Below are 18786 nucleotides of genomic sequence, written 5' to 3'. Positions count from 1 at the left end.
CTTCATACTTTCAAGTTGGTCAAGCAGATTATGTCAGACACTAGTAATTGTTGAGTTCAAAACAAGTGTCATGATAATATAGCATCATATATTGATAAAAATCCTCAGGACAGAGCAAAAGCATAATCGTCATGCGTTGATTATGTCGTTATGCTCAGTCAAATCATTTGCAGGCCATTGTGGTATATCAGGCAAATAAGTTGAGGTTCTCTCTAGAACAAGCACGCATCTCATCAATAATGGATCAAACTTGGGGCACCAAGAGCATCCAGATCGTCTTCCCAATCGTCACATCGTCAAATATCGAGTGTCAGGAAGTCAGAACCTATCACCAACCAAAAGTCCAATCCATATTTGTAACTACAAAAAATCCAAAGTCCACCCTGTTGGCATCATCATAAACTTAAATCCAATCAATATTGGTACCCTGAAAAGATATCACCTTTAAAAAAGGGAGAATACTCCAAAAACCAATCACCTGCTTGCATTCCCACGTGCATTGCATACAACATACATGCATTACTGTCCTACCGAAACAGGAAGTTCCATATCAAAAGGCTCTCTCGCGAAAATGATAAGTTTTCACTAACATGCACCAGATACATATATAACACATTCCTTTCCATCAACCCTTTGATGATGTCATACCTTTTTATGATGACAAATCCTTTCCCATCAACCCTTTCATGATGCCATCAACCATTTGATGACGATATTCCAAAATACTCCTTTCCCATTAACCCTTTGATGATACTATCAACCCTTTGATGATGCCATCAAACCTTTGATAACAACATAACATAAACATTATTTTCCATTAACCCTTTGATGATGACAATCTTTTTTAATCCATCCCATAAACCCTTTGATGGTGATATTACCTAATTGAATCTTTTCTCGTCAATGATGTCACTTCTTTATGGAGTCCTTTCCATAAACCTTTGATGATGACATAACGTAATTTTTCCTTTCCATCAACCCTTTGATGATGATAATCCTTTTCATTCAACCTTTTGATGATGATAATCCTTTTCTGTCAACCACTTGACGATGTCACTCATTAGTGCAGTTCTTTTCATCAATCCTTTGATGATGTCACTCCTTAGTGAAGTTCTTTCCATCAATCCTTTGATGATGATATTCCTTAACAATCTCTCATCTCAAACAAAAATAAATCCCTACGAAAAATCCAATTACCCAGTTGCATTCTCACAATGCATCACATACATCACTTCATGCATAACCTTCCCGTCGAAATGGGATTTTTCAAAAAATACAATCATATTAATCATCAACATACGTATTCATAGCGTTCCCGCCGAAATGGGGAGCGTCACCAAAATGAACAAAATTATTCGCATTCCTACATGCACCTAAAATCCCCAGCATTTGCATGCATACATGTATCTCCCTTCATCATTCCATGCATGGTACTTCTACCAAAAGTGGAATGTAGTACGAAACATCATAACATACATGACATAATTCAGGATCCAGGGTTAATCATAAGTAACTAGTACAATCCTTATTCATGTCGGTGGTATTTCTTTGATAGAAACCGTACCCCACATGTGCTATGGAATTATTTCCCAACAAGTCACTTTGTGTTTGTAATGATGTTCCCCAGCATCTTCGCTATTTTTGCTCCCCAAGCATATGTTACCCTAAAATGTCTCTTATGAGCTTTTCTCTTGCAAAGCTTTGCCAATAAATTTGTTATTCATGAATTTCATTGCATTTTCTCTCTGCATTTCATCTCCGCGTCTCGAAGGACAAAACCCAAGGTATTTTCATATTTAATTATCTTCCACCATGAATGTACGAAGACTGTTGTCAATCATATCTTCTGGTTCAAGGTGATTAAATAGGGGCAACTATCATACCCTAATTTGTCCGGGCATTCAAACCAATTCTTATGCATTTGACTTTATCTTACTTTGCAGCATCTGCATAACATAACATGTCCTTCATCATATATAATGGCTAAAATGTCAACCAAAATAAGTTTTCGGATCTACAGATAGACCGGTTGGATCGTTTCTTAAATGAACGTGAAATTAGCGGGCGAAAATTTAAATATCGGGATTGCTGACGTCAGTATTATTAATCTACGGTTCGCGTAGTTTAACTTTGCGTGCTCGTTCTATTTTTTCGATCGAATTTTGATCAGCCTAAGCCTCTTTAACTAATGTTGTTTTACTTTAAAATTTTGCTAAAACATGTATGTTTTTCCGGAGTATATTTGGTGTTAATCATTTTAGTGCTTTTATATTAATTTTTGGAGCACTTTCGCGCTCGATTTTTATTCGTTTTGAGTTCTTTTATTTTTTGTTCTTTTGTCAAATAGTTCAGAACAAATAAATAGAATTATTCATGTCTTCATTTTTATTTTATCGCGTTTATTTTAAAAGGTGTGAATTTTATCTGATTTAATTGATTTATATTTATTTAGAAATTTAAAACATCTAGAAAGAAAATTCTAGGCATTTTAAATTGTTTAATAATATATGCTTTTTTATTCTTATCTTATCCATTAAATTGAGATTGATCAATAATTCAAGTTTGCAACCCATATGCATTTCTATCTACTAATATAAATAAATAAATAAGAAAATAAGAAAAAAAATTGTTAGAAACTCTTCCATATGTATTTGACACGGTGAATTTTTTTTTAAATTATTATAAGAAATAAAATAAAATAAGTATAATAAATAATTAAAATAAGAGATTAATTACTATGCACTATCAGTGTAAACAGTTTTACACTGACGATTCATCACCATCACCCGTTTGCATTACTTTATAAATTTTACAAATAAAAGTCAAACTTATCCTAATATCCAACGGTTATAATTAACTGACAATATAAAATTCTTTTATACTGTCAGTGTATTTTAATTAAAGTTTTAATATAAATAAAAGAAAAATTATTATTTAAAAAATAACAATAATAATTAATTTTTTAGTACATCTAAAAACTAAAAAAATAACACTATACTCACCCAAAAAAAAATAAGACTATACTCACCAATAGATTTCTCTCTCACGTGAATTTCAGGAGAAACCACTTTCACAATTTTCTTGACAGCCTCTTCTCTCTCATGGGCGAACACTCTCACTTTTTTTTCTAGAGAATCGCTTCCTCCTTCATTGGAACTACATTTCTATTGCCACCTTTCTAACCTCTTTACCACCCAATACGTACATCTTCCCACCTCATCTCGCCTCCACCTTAACCGACCTTTAAACCACCTGCAATTCTTTCCAACTCCGCCAACAAATAAGCATCATATCCCTTTCACTAATATTCCTCTCAACTTTCTTCAACCTTGCAACACCAGAAACCGTCGTCTCCCTCCGAGACAGTCCATTTTCGGCCACTTAACACCCTTAAAACAACTGTTATGCAACCTTGCAACACCATTAAACCCTCGTCCGCTTCCACCTTCTGCAATCAACAACCCTCTCCTTTCCAAATTAAACCTCCAACAACACCTGTTACCATCTTCATTCTTTCAGCACAGCTTCTTTAAACACCGCCACACCATTCGTTACAATACAACAAAGAACTCCCTCTTGTCCAAATCATCACCATCTTTTCTCCTTTTCGGCAACAACAAAGCTCACATTACTTCCGGTAACCACAACCAACACTACCTCAGCGAGACACCTTCAAACACGCAAGCCGCTCCGCCTTCATACATCGTGGAAACGTGACATGCGACTCACTTCTCCGTCAACAACTCAACCACAACAATGACTCACTAACCACCATGACCGATCCAACTGCTCAACACTCCCAACTCATCGAAACCCATTTGATACCGGGTACCCATTTTTAAAAAAAATTTTAGGATGATATAATTTCGGTTTTTTTTCCTAAGTAATAATTAGGTTAATTATTCTATTTAGAAATAAAAAAATTCTTTCACAACCAAATATGCTTCATCTTTTATGAAGAGAAATTGGAGCACAATTAAATTTATTCACTTATTGAAAAGGAATAGACTCAATTCAAAGAGGACTGAAGATTTAGTTTTTGTTCATACAAATCTCTGTCTTCTTATATTAAGGTTTATAATGTTGGAGCAACAAAAATGTAGGATATTGATAGAGATGAATGAGATCTATTTGATGTAGTTGATATTTTTGAAGTTGTTAGTCTTTCTCTCGATAAATCTGAACTAGAAACTGTTTTTTTTAATGATATTGAAGAGAAAAATATTGATATTCAGCCAGGATTTCGTGATTTATGAATATTTTTTAAGTGTGATTTATTTATGTTATTGCGCAAATATTAATTTTTTTAAGCAAATTGTTTTGTAATTTTAATATTTTATTGTTGTTTAAAAAATATTACTCTTTTGTTATTCTTATAATTGTATTTTAAAAAATTATACTAACGTACTTGTATCTTAGTTTTTCATCATACTCCGTACCAGTATCCGTATCGGATATTGAGTACATCCCCCTACCTAGGCAACAAAGCTCAACACTCCCAACTCAACTCATCGAAACCCATTGCATAACACCACATGATTCCGCCATGGTAACTATATCCTCCACCTTGATTTTAATGGTTGTGATTTTTGTTTACATGGTGGTGTATTTGTGTTGGTGTGAAAGAGTAGGAAAGTAACAACGAAGATGTTGCAAATGGAGAAGAAAGAAGAAAAATTTGGTTATGAAGTATTTCATTTTTTTTTTGTTTTTTTTGTTTTTGAGAATTAAAATATGAAAAATCAACATTCTATGTTGTTGGCATTTATTAACGTGGCTGTTTTAGTATAGGCTCTTTTCTTGTTTTTAAAAAAAATTATTATTTTGTTTTATATATCATTATCGTTTCTTATAATAGATTCTAGGTAAAGAAAAAATAATAGTGTTATTTGGTTTTGTGCAATTTAGGATTATGCCCTTTTTTTTCCACCTCCCATATGCACTTGTATTTATCTTCGTGCTTTTGTAAATAATTTGTATATTTGTTGCCATTTTTATTTTGATATGTTAAGCTTTGATATGTGAACAAATAATATTATACGGCTATTTGATTTATCATTGCATTGTGATTTTGAAGTTTAAATTCAATTTAGCTTTTGAAAATCGTTTGGATTCATAGATTTGGTTGATCGGCCTCTTATAGAGTGACTCCTACATGAATCCACTTTAAGTTAGTTTTACTTAGAGATAACTTTGGTGCTCCTAATTTTGATTTTCGGTACTATGACTTTCTCTTGGACCTTCTTACAATGAGCTCATTTTTCGTGTTGCATTTACTTGATTGATGTGCTTTCTTATTAATTGTTTTATTGTATCCCCATTCGACAAAATGTACCCCCATTCCCATGATGTGTAATAACTTCACCGCTTTCCTATTGCGTAAAATCAACCATCTTTCAAAAAAGAATAAAAAATCATTTCGATCCAATGTCAAGCAACTTTCCAAAATGAAACCATTTCAATATCATTTCAACAATCATTTTCAAACCAAACTCATTCAATCTCATTTATTTCAAAACCCTTTTCATAACTCAATTCACTCCGCGAACGCAAATCAAATGATTGACCAAACATCAAGCTATTTTCATAATCAACTTCAAAACGACTACTTCATACCTTGACAATTTCAAACAATAGCGAAAGAAAAATGCTAGCTGGGTGAAAAGTCCAGTCATAGCCCTGACGTATTAGGCCCAAGTAGTAATTGCTTGTAAGCCATAAGTACTTCATATTTCTCTAAAAATACAAACATATTAGTTTCACAATAAATCGAAAGAAAAAGACTACCTGGATGAAAGGTCTAGTCATAGTCCTGAACACTAAGCCTAAGTAGTAATTGCTTGCAAACTCAAGTGTTTGTCTTTCATTAAAAACACTTGTAAATGCTCAAAAACTTTTCGCAACAGATTTGAAAGAAAAAGACTACCTAGGTGAAAGGTCCATGTCATAGTCTCGAATATTAGATCCAAGTAGTAATTGCTTGCAAGTCATGAATATTCGTCTTCCAAACCCTAAAACAAAATACTCAACACATTAAACCTATACTTTCTCGCCCCCATGCAATCGAAACCAATCAAACCTACCTTTTCTCACCTCCCCCCCTTATGAGATAAAAACCTTTTCAAACGAACATTGCTTAGTCCCTTCTAACTCGTATACAAACTAGCGTTTAAGCCTCCACCGCAAGTAGACAAGACAATATTTAACTGTTAGAATGCGAACTCAAATTTGGTTGTGACGACCATTTTCTTTTTTAAAAGGTTTTATCGATATTTTCCCTTTCCTTCATTGGAACAAATAAAGTTAGGTGGTGACTCTATTCGAACACATTTTTTGCGAGTGTGCGATACGCTTCGCGAAGGATCGTATTTTTTGAGGTATGACAAACTCTATGTTCAAATTTAAACCTAAAGAAATTGTGATAAAACCAAAATCTATGTATTCTAATTTTACTTATGGTCACACACATGACACCTATATTGCACTAAAGCCATGGGTTGATAAAATCTATGGGAAACTAACCATAAAGGATCCAAGAAGATGTGGGTGCCTAAAAACAAAATAATATATATTTCAAGTATCCTTAGCAACAAAGTTGAGACACCAGTCATGGTACCTGGACTTCGGGTGCTCTCGGTACATGACAGGAAGAAAGCATATGTTCCAAGAGCTGGAACTTAATCCTGGAGGTTTTGTTGGATTTGGAGGAAAACATAAGGGTAAGGTCATTGGTACATGAACAAGAGGTAATGGTTCCCTTCCCTCTATTACCAGTGTTTATTAGTTGAAGGTCTAATGCATAATCTCTTATCCATACATCAATTAAGTGATAATGGTTATGACATTATTTTCAATCAAAAGTCCTGCAAAGTTATACGTCAAAAGGATGACTTTGTACTCTTCAGTGGCAAGAGGAAAAACAACATTTATAAAATTAAACTTTCTAATTTAGAAAAATGAAATGTAAAATTCCTTATGTCAGTGAACAAAGAACAACGGGCTTGGCATAGACTGTTGGATCATTTTAGAATGTGAAAAATCTCTAAGCTCAACAAGGTCAACTTAGTCATAAGCCTTCCAAAGCTGAAGTTTGCTTTAAATTATTTTTATGAGGCATGGCAGAAAGGCGAGTTTTATATAATTTCTTTTAAAGCAAAAAATTTTGTTTCCACCTCTAGGCCTCTTGAACTCTTGCATATTGATCTATTTGGGCCAGCTAAAACAACTTCAATAATGGGCAAGAAGTATGGATTAGTCATTGTAGATGACTACAACAGATGGACATGGGTAAAATTCTTAAGACACAAGGATGAGTCACATTTTATGTTTACTATCTTGTGTTCACAAGTGCAAAAGTCTTAAAAGTTCTAAGAGTCAGAAGTGATTGTTGTGGCAAATTTAAAAATAAAGATTTTGATTTTTTTTGAAGATACTAGCACTCTCATGATTTCTATTATCCTAGAACTCCTCAGTAGAATAAAGTTGTAGAGAGAGAAAATTATACCTTACAATAAATGGCCAAAACCAATATCAATGAGACAAATGTTGCAAAGCACTTCTGGGAAGAAGCAGAAAATACTGCATGTTACATCAGAACAAGATCTCTATAAGACTTATTCTGGGTAATACTCCTTATGAATTATGGAAGAAAAAAAATCCAAATATTTCTTATTTTCATCCATTTGGATATGCTTGTTTTATGCTCAACACTAAAGACAATGTAAACAAGTTTGATTATAAAACTCAAAAGTATATCATGTTAGGATACTCTAAACACTGAAAAGGCTACAGATTATATAATATTGAAACTAATATTGTTGAGGAATCAATTCATGTTAAGTTTGATGATAAGTTTTACTATGAAAAGTCAAAGTAGGTTGAAAAGTTTGCATATCTGGAAAGCATCTACTCAAACTTTGAACGAAAGGACTCTGAGGATAAAGACTTTAGAAGTGCTCAACATCGAATTGAACAATAATAACAATAATTTCATAACACACCAGCACCTCAGAGAAGGTAGAAGCAAAGATTCCCTTATTGTGAAGAATTATGGGTGACAACATAGATCCTATTAGAAGCAGATCGTCATTTAGACAATACGAAGAGATGCTTATGGGTCTAGTGTTTGTCACAGAACTAACATCCATTGATGAAGCTCTACAATATCATAATGGAAATTGGCTATGTAAGAAGAACTAAATCAGTTCACCATAAATGATGTGTGGGGTCTAGTATCAAGACCCAGAGGGAAACTTGTTATTGGAACCAAGTGGATTTTCAGAAACAAATTAAATGAGCATGGATAAGTGGTAAGAAACAAAGTTAGGCTGGTTGCACAAGGCTATAGTCAACCATAGGGAATTGACTATACTAAAACCTTTGTATTGCTGGCCAGGTTAGAATCGATTCGTCTCTTAATATTCTTTGTAGTTAACTATAATATTATTCTATATCAAATGGACGTTAAAAGTGAATTTCTGAATGGATACATAAAAGAATAAGTGTATGTTCGTCAATCTCATGGGTTTGAAAGTCATAAAAATTCGGATTTTGTCTACAAACTTAAGAAATATGTGTATAATCTGAAACAAGCTCTAGAGCTTGGTATTAAAGACTTAGCAACTTTATTTTGAAAAATGGCTTTACCAGCGGGAAATTTGACCCAACTCTGTTATGTAAATCATACAAAAATTATATTTTAGTAGTCCATATTTATGTTGATGAAATTATATTCGATTCTTCTAATGATGTTCTTTGCTAAGAATTCTCTAAGTTTATACATGCAGAATTTGAAATGAGCATGATGGGAGAACTAAAATACTTTATGGAATACAAATCAATTAAGGTTCAAAAGGAACTTATACTCATCATAGCAAGCTTACAAAAGAGCTTATGAAGAAGTTTGATATGGCTGATAGCAAACCAACCAAGACTGAAATGCATCAAACTTGCACTATGGGAAAGGATTAAGAAAGTAAAAAGGTAGAACAAAAGGTATACACGAGTATGATTGGTTATCTCATATACTTAACTACGTCTAAACCTGATATCTTGTTCAGTGTATGTTTGTGTTCCACATTCCAATCAGATGTTAAAGAATCCCATATAACAGTTGTTAAGAGGATCTTTAGATATCTGAAAGGTACTACTAACCTTGGCTTATTGTATAAGAAATCATAAGATTACAAGTTAGTAGGTTTTTACGATGCTAATTATGCTAGAGGTAGACTTCAAAGAAAAAGCACCAATGGAAGCTGTTAGTTTCTAGGTGACAATCTAATCTCGCGGTCCAACAAAATACAATCAACCATCGCACTATCAACAATAGAAGTTGAGTACATTGCAGCAGCTGGTTGCAACACACAAATTCTCTAGATGAAGCGTCAACTAGAAGATTATCAACTAAAATAGAGTAACATTCATATATTCAGTGATAATACTTTTTCTATTTGTTTATCCAAGTCCCATTTTACACTCTAGGGATAAACACGTGGAGATAAAACATCACTTCATTTGAGACTAGGTTCATAAGGGAATTTTAAACTTAAAATTTATCGATACATACCATCAATTGACTGATATCTTTATAAAACCCTTTGTTGAAGATAAATTTGTCTTTATTTTGAAAATGGAAAATTGTTCGGATTAAAAGTAAAATCTCAATACGTGTAGCCTATGGATAGTTAAAATATGATTCTTGAAAACATGATTCTGAACTAGTTAACCCTATGAGGTTAGAAGGTTCTCTGGATCAGAAGTTCCTAAGTCATAATACCTTTAGGACTTTATGTCTTATGGACTCTAAGCTTATTAATGGTTTAAAATAAAGTACTTTTGTTTGTGGCTAAGAAGTGTGACAACTATCAAACAAAATATTTTAGTCGTAAAAAAAAATGCTTGTTTAACCATTGGGAGTTATTTCTTGGGGGTAAAATAAAAATCATGTTTTGACGCCCCCTATGTCATTAATTATTTTCTTCTTTTCGAGTATAGTAATGATTTCTTCTAACAAGCATGCAAAGTAATATGCCTTGTTGTAGAAGTTATTACTAAGGGTTTTTGAGGTGACAGTTATGTTTCCATTCGTTTCAACTCTGAGCCCTAATTCATTCAAAGTCTTTTCCACTTCTCTTGTCACTTTATTTAAACACCTTATTCACCTCTCATTCCTCATAATCTCTTGTGTCTCTTCAAATCCTTTTCTGAAAAACTCTTATTTTTTCTCATTCATCTCAAACCTAAACCAAAAATTGCCTCTAGAGCTTTATGGGTGACATAAATCTCTAGTCAACTATAAATGATTTTTTTTCTTCTTTTAAAGAATTAAAGGATCAAGAGTTTGATCTTCAAGGAGATGTCTCTTCTCAAGGGTGGGACAAATACTTTGACATGCTCTATGGAAATATTTACATTGTTCTTGTCAAAGAATTCTGGGTAAATGCATCCAATAAGCAAATCAGCCAGGATGCTCTTGGAATCCAGTCTGATGTCTTTGGGGTCCTAATCATCATTACTCCATCACTTATTTCTAAAGCAATAAGGCGTGAAGATAATGGTGTTTGTGTTGAACAGTTTATAAGAAATAACCCATTCCTCTCCATCATTCCTAAGCGCATTTTTCCAACCTTGAGAAGCCTGCAAGTGCCTCCTACTCTCTCCCATAGAAATAATATGGCATCAATTGTTGGTGTCAAATTTCCTGCCAAGAGAAAAGGACATGGATGTCCTTACTTTTGATGACAAACATTTCTTGTGCTTCCTAATAACAAGAGTTTAACTTAGCCTCCATCTCACCATCTTTAACTTCATGAAGTCAAAGATGGCCTCTCACGAGGAAACATATTTCTTCATTCCCTATAGACGAGTTCTCTTAGAACTCTTCTCTTAGGAAAGAATAGTTAAGAAGGTGCAACAAGATGGCATGACAGAAGCTCTTCTAACTCATTAGGGCTTAAAGCTTAATGAAGTTGAAAGCAATGATGGTCAAAGGCAGAAGTCGAAAAAGATCACCTCTAGAGTTGAACCCTCAGCTCCTTAGTCATTTTCCCTTCTTGTCTCCACCATTTTTGTGAGTGCAACTTTGTTAAGATGTATTTTGTATGATGTCAAAACTAGGATACTTTAGTGTTAATTTATATTAGACGGTATCCTCGGATTCTCCACATGCATCTTAGAATTAGGAAGCATAAAAGAATTTGGAAACAACTTGGAAAAGGTCTCATGGATCAAAAATACATGAAAAATAAGTTTTTATGAAAAATGCATAAAAAATTAGTTTTGGTACAAAATTGCATTATAGGCTGACACATGTTGTCTATAGGTTGACACATGTTGTCTACAGGTCAACGCATGTTTTCTACAGGTCGACCTATACAAACATTTTTACTGATATAGGTCGACACATGCATTATATAGGTCAACGTGTATGATGCAGTATTAAAGCATGTAGCTTTTGTTCCATGTGCTGACTCCTCATGTCGACACATAGGAAGCGCATAGTAGTTACATGTCGACGCATGACCTTGAACAGGTAGACACATGTTGTTTATAGGTCGATGCATAGATCTTACAAGTTGGCCTATAGGATAAATTTTTTAAAAGTTCAAATTTTCTCCAAGTTATTTGCATTTCCATGCATCATTCTCTAGTAAGGTTTCTAGAGTGAGTAAAACTTACACGAATCCAGGATTTCAAAGCATTTCATCATCTTCAATTCAATCCATGCATACACACAATCAAACTACACATAATTATTTTTTGATTGGGTGTCATCTAGATTAGGATTGATAACGTCCAATTAGGTCTGTTGTACCGAGAATATTGGGTTGCAATCTTTGAAGGATTCAAATAAGAAAATCGAGTTAAAGTTTTCCTTCAAGATCTTTAGGGCTTGAACAATTTTGACAAGATTGTGCAATTTGGATCCGATCGAGTGAAAGCCTTGAGACTAGGTGTGTAGGCAAGGGAATAGCATGAAACGGTGGATCGTGTTGACAAATCTTGGGTTCAACAAGTGTGTGCTTTGGATTAATTCAGCCGGGTGAAAGCCTTGAGACAAGGAGGTCGTGCAAGGAAGTAGCAACAACATGTGAATTGAAGCGGCATTGTTGGTTACATGATCATGCGCTTGGGATTAATTCGGTCGGGTGAAAGCCTTGGGACAAGGGGTGCGTTGCAGGGAAGTAGCAACAATAGGTGAATTAAAGCGGCATGGTTAGTTGCTTGATCAAGATTGATCAAGGTTTTTGGAGGTGCTAGAGTCAAGAACAAACTTAGCGTTTGTGGGATTTGATTTATCATCTATTATATTCATATATTTGCAAAGTAAGATTTATTATATTAATATCTCAATTCGAATTCGAATTGAGGAAAGACGGATTCATAGCAAGATCGATTGGGGAACTGCCTAAATAAATTCTTGTGTACTCTCTCTCTCTCTCTCTCTCTATATATATATATATATATATATATATATATATATATATATATATATATATATATATATATATATATATATATATATATATATATATATATATTAATTTTTAGGTTCATAAATTGTTGATTAATTTGATCTCTTGATCAACATTGTTTGGATAATAACTTTTGAATTCTTTGTTCATTTATGTTGTTGTAGTAATCACATACCATTTGGTAGTGATTGGATTTCTAAGAACTACAAACACTATATTAACATCCAAACTTTGTTGATTGCATGCAAAGTGTTTGACAAATTGTTTCAACTAGTTTTTTGGGTGTTATTATCATTGGAGATAGATTGTTACTATAGTAGAGTATTCAATTTAGTGTTTGACTTGTGTTAATCAACTTGTGGATTATTATCATACCATTGACACTCTTACGCATATCCGTACTTTTCAATAGTAGGTTTGGTTAGACGATTTTTGATCCAGGAAATATTTGAAATTTGCTTCCTCGCCATTAGTTTTTCTAAGTCAAATTTTCTAATAAATTTTTAACTATATATATATATATATATATATATATATATATATATATATATATATATATATATATATATATATATATATATATATATATATATATATATATATATATATATATATATATATATGCCTATCGTCTAACAATTTTCTTCTTAACCATCTTTTCACATATATTTTCTTCAGTTCACGTCTTACCATCTTTTCTCATATATTTTCTTCAGTTCACATCTTACCATCTTTTCTCATATATTTTCTTCAGTTCACATCTTATAATTTTGAATGATTAATGAAGTATTTTATTTCCCTCTTAATCAATTTTATTATTCTTCATGATTTTATTTATATCTTTTTGATTGATGACAAAGGGGGAGATACGATATGATTTTGATTCATTTTTATCCCAAGAAAAATCCTAAATATTTTAATAATTTGTTGGATAAATTATGAGACTATTGTGCTGGTTTAAAATCAAAATATTTCTAAGTCTTAAACTCAGGGGAACTTACAAACCTAACTCTGATTTTTAGTTGATTATTTTTTAAGTGAAAATTGTCCATCAAAATTATAGTATTTGTCATCATCCAAATGGGGAGATTGTTGAAACAAGTTTTTTTCTACATCTACAATCCTTGAGTTTTGATGATAACAAAGTATTAAGAACAATTTTATACTCTAATAGTTTTATTAAGTGTGCAGAATCTGAATAAGGTAGATGCTGGATAAAGTAGACTCTGAACAAGCCAGATAGTGGATAAAGAGAATTTGAACTCTGGACTCTAGACTTCATCAGACTCTAGACTCTAGAGATCATCAGACTTTGGACTTTGGACATCATCATATTCTAAACTAAGGTTAAAATACAAGGAAGTACTTGACTGATAGTCAACTATGAATAACCTAGTTAACAATGTAGCGATAAATTCATGATCATCAAACTATGGATAAGCAAGACATCAAATAACAAGAGTCGCCACCGTGCTTTTATTGTTTCCAAGGGAAAAGGGAAAAGTACGAACAAAACTCAAAAGAAAGAAGTTTTCAAATCAAAACTAATAAAATACCAGAGATTAAAGGTAAGGGGGTTTGTTACACAGAGGGAAGGTGTTAGCACCCAAGTGTCCTAGGTACTCCTAGGGAGCCCTTTCTTGTGCGCATATGTATTTTGTACAAAGTGATGTTTACAAACAAATAGAATGGGGGGATGAGAAAAGAATTCATTAATTATCTTTTTTTGTGTTTGGCAAGACCTTCGGACTTGTGCCTACGTACCAACATAAAAAATGAGAGATCAAAACCTCGTAGTTCGTGATACAAATTTCAAAGTGGATGCATTGCTTTTAATAAAAAAATAAGTTTGAAAGGCACAAGGGCCTAGAAAATGGTTTGAATGAGTTAGTTCTTTTTGGCTTTTGAAAATTTTAAGTCCAGTATTAGTTAAGTTTATTTACAAGTTTGATTTAAGAAAAGAAGTTTGAAAATGCAATGGCACGAGGCCGAAGTTTCTAATTTGCAAAGGGTCTAAGTTTTAAAAAAGAGACAAGTGCAAACAAAGAAGTTTTTTAAAAGGAGGGAGTGATTTTGAAATTAAAGAGATGGTAAGAAGATGAAGAGACTAATCTTAAGCATAAATTTAAAAGTTAAAAGTTGAAAAGATCTGACCGATGGGTAGCAATCCAATAGACAAGAATGTCATATAGAAACCCCAAATTCCCTTGGATATTAGGATCAAGCAACAAATAATGCATACAATATTAACTTGAAGAACAAGGCATCAAATAAAGATAGCCACATCCAAGCTTTAGCCACTCCATGTTCTTCTTCAAATTGGCCAATGTAGCAGATGAATTCCATAAGTCACAGGTTTAAAATAATAGCTTCTCAATGATCATGTTGCAGATGAACTCAGATGGATCTTCAATGATGTATCAAATGAAGTTTCAAATTGCAAACACTTGGTTACATGAAAGTTGGCATTGGCCAAGTCCTTTTTGCATAGGGATGTTGCCTAGATTCTAAGTCCAATTGCCCAAGATCAAACCAACAGTCCACACAATAGTTTTTTTATGGTTTTTGTTTCTTATTATGTACATTGATGGTCAAAGACCACACAAACAAACAAAATATACACAGACAAGATATATCACACAATATGGTCCAAGTGGACAAAGTGAAAAGGCATTAATATAAACAATTAGAATGGTACGAATAATGGCAAATGAATAGAGCTTAAAAATTAAAGTGTATTAAAAGTAAATGGCTTGAAATTAAATGTTAGTTGTTAATGAGTTAGGAGTTAATATTGTTTTTGCTTTTGCTTTAAGTCATTCTTTGGAGAACACTCAACCCACTTATCACAAGCATGGATCCTTGAACCAAGACATCTTCCAAAGGAAGGGAAAAATGCCAAGTTTCCACACAATACCATGAAAGAGGGGAGACTTACAATCTCACTAACTAGAATGCTATGTCTTTTTGTGTCAAAAATTTAGCACTATGTTAAGCAATCGTAATTGGACTTATGTAGAAGTCACAACTATTTGAGGTCAGGCAATAGAATTTTGGTGTTAATGCATGTTAGAGACATAGTATAATGGACTATGTTCATGAAACATATCACACACAAAAAGAATATGCGAAAGAGGTGGCCTAATCTCATTCATACTTATGTTGATTTTTCAATCAACTAGCCTTAGGACTTTAGATATCATAGGCCAAATGAAATGGATGCATAAAAAAGAGGAACTAGATGAAGAGGGAGGGGAATAGATCAAAAATTAAATTGGTCAAAGTAGGACTTTTACCAAATTAAGATCATTCATTCATTTTGGGAGATGGAATGTACATTCCATCAATCCCCTAAATTCAATGATCTTAACCTAGCAAAGTCAAATCAACCTTGACCAAGGCCCAACAACACAAGTCAAACTTATACAAATCATCAAGACAGCTCAACACAATTATTTGACATTTTTCAATTTAAAAATACTAAAAATAATGTATTAAATTAAATATGGTTTATCAAATTCCTAAAATCTCATCAAAACACCAAAGAAATGGCCATGAGATTTATCATAGGTCAAACAAGGTCAAAGGACCTTGGAAGAAAACTTCAGAATTTTTGGAGACTTAAAAATATTTTTAAACAATTAGAAATATTCACAAAATCAATTAAATCATGAAAAATATTAATAATGATCCAAAAATTAATTTTAATTCAGAATATGAAAGAAGAATTTATTTAAAAAATTTTAGGTGAAAATCTCATATTTTTTGGATCAATATTAAAATTAATATGAATTAATGAAAATCAAATGAAATAAAATGAAAATCAAAAAATCAAAAAAACGTGGACCACTTGATCTCCCTCATTAATTGAGGTGGCAAATCAAGGGGTTTAAAACGCGCGTTCCACCAGACACACGAGTCAGTGCGCCACACCAATGGTATTCAAAAGCAACGCTCAAGATTAAAACAATTTAAACAAGATCAATGACTCAGAACCTATCCAACACATCACCGACGCTGGACCTCCGGTCACCTTCTCAGGCGAGGTCCATGGGACTGGTTCACTCATCACCATCGAGAAAATGAAAAAAGAGGACATGATCTAAAAGAAAAAATGGCGTAGAGGACAAATCTGGCCTCAATTTCAACTAACTCCAAATATATAGAAAGATATGAGGAGTTGAATTTTGAGGTGTGTCAACTGAGTTGCTTCGATTTGACCTTAAAGTAACTCAATCTTCTTGCCTACATTGGTAGGACTTCAGACAACCAAAGATCCAAGAGAATTGATGAGAATTGAGTGAGAATCGAAGAGAAGAAGATTTCTGAAAATTACCTTCAATGTTGTGCAGAAATGGATCTTGCTTGCTTCAAACTTGACTTGATCACACTCGATGAGCTTGCAGAAGTGGTTTTGCAATGGTACAAAGCTTTGGATCCTGGAGTTTTTGAATCTCCAAACAGTGAGATTCAAACTTAATTTTCAAGTTGAAAATTCTCAGGTTTTCCTTTGAATGGTGAGGGTTTCAATTGGGGGCAAAGCTAGCGCGCCAGGTGTGTTTGAAATGAGCTAAGAGGCCTTGTATTTATAGCATTTGGAATTGATAATTGCACACTTGAAAAATTGCTAAAAATGGCAAGGGTGATGCACAAGCTTGCATGGGCATGTACAGACCCATGAAGCAATCCATTGTGATCCAATTGCAACTGTACTGAAGTTCAAATCATGCTTGAATGGCAAGGCAAAGTGAAATGGAGTTTTGGACATTTGATTTTCTCCAATGATGCAGACCTATTAAGACCATGCGCAGACCTAGCAAACCTCATCCAAAATGCATGAATAATACTTTTTGGAAAGCTTAGATCAAGGGGAAAAAGTTTGATGTTGAACACTTTTTCATTTTGGACTTGGATCATGGTGAATTTTGAGGTGGAAGTTTGGAAATTTCAACATGTTGAAATTTTTTCTAAGTGTCAAGTCATATACCTCAATATTCCACCTTGCTTAACTTTTTATGTGAGCTCCAAATGAGAAAAGTGTCTTCATAAATGTTGTATCTATTTCAAAGACCTTCAAAATGGTAACCAATTTCATGTCATTTGGATTTAGAATGATAGAGTTATGCATTTTTGAAGTTAAGGAAAATCACTTGTTCAATGGTATAGGGCAAAAATGACCTATAATGTATCCTCATATCACATGCTCATAAAAGTTTATTTAGCTCTCAATCTAAACATAAAAGTTGAAGTAGACATCTTTAATTTAATTGTGAAACTTTTAAATCTTTTATCTCATAAAAATTGAGCAAGTTATGGCCTTGGGAAGTTGACTTTCAAATTAGGGTTTAGACAAAATCACCTATAATGTTTGTGAAATTCTGGTATCAGATGTGAGATGTCGAATGTAATGTCACGACACTAATATCTGAGTAACACAAACAGAAGAAAGATATAGAATGGTAATGCAAAAGACACAAGCAATTGTTAACCCAGTTCGGTCCAACTCACCTACATCTGGGGGCTACCAAGCCCGGAAGGAAATCCACTAAAATAGAATCAGTTCAAAGACTCTCCGTACACTTCAACAAGTTACAGTCTTTCTCACCTAATCTCTACCCGTGCAATTTCTACCTAAGCACTCTTAGATATGAGAACCCACTCACTTCCCTACAATCACACCTGTGATCTTAAACAACAATCCCTTGAGAAAAGAAAACACTTTTCAATAACACACTCTTGATTTTACTTCACAGTTTCAATCAAGAAGACACACACTTGATCTTGCTTAACAACTTTAAACAAGTAGACACACACTTGATCTTGCTTCACAGCTTTGATCAAGTAGACACACACTCTTGCTTAACAGCTTTAGAGTGACAAATTCCAACCATAAATCAGACCAATTCAATCATCAAAAGATGACTTGAATGGCTTACAAGTCTCACGACTAAACAAGACACAAACCCTAGCTCTCTCTCTATATTTCGCTAAGTATTGGTTGTGTTGTTAAACCAGGTTTTCCATGTCCCTTTTTATGGAAGCTTTCAGCTGGGCTTGGACATCTTGAAAACCCTAAAACTATTTTCCAATTAAATCTTTTCATAACAGCTGGTTAGATCTCCTTGGAGAATAAGTAAATCAGGTTGTAATCAATGATTGAGTGCACCTACAAATCAGATCTTCAATCATACATAGATTGCCATTAATTGCGCAATCATAAAACACCAGACATTCATACTGAATGTTCTGTGTACAGGATGTCATGACGTTGGGTCTGACATCCTGGAACAATCCTGCATAATTCCATAATTCC

Source organism: Lathyrus oleraceus, chromosome 5, assembly GCF_024323335.1.
Source record: "Lathyrus oleraceus cultivar Zhongwan6 chromosome 5, CAAS_Psat_ZW6_1.0, whole genome shotgun sequence".
Classification (NCBI taxonomy): Eukaryota; Viridiplantae; Streptophyta; class Magnoliopsida; order Fabales; family Fabaceae; genus Lathyrus; species Lathyrus oleraceus.
This window is presented reverse-complemented; position numbering follows the sequence as displayed.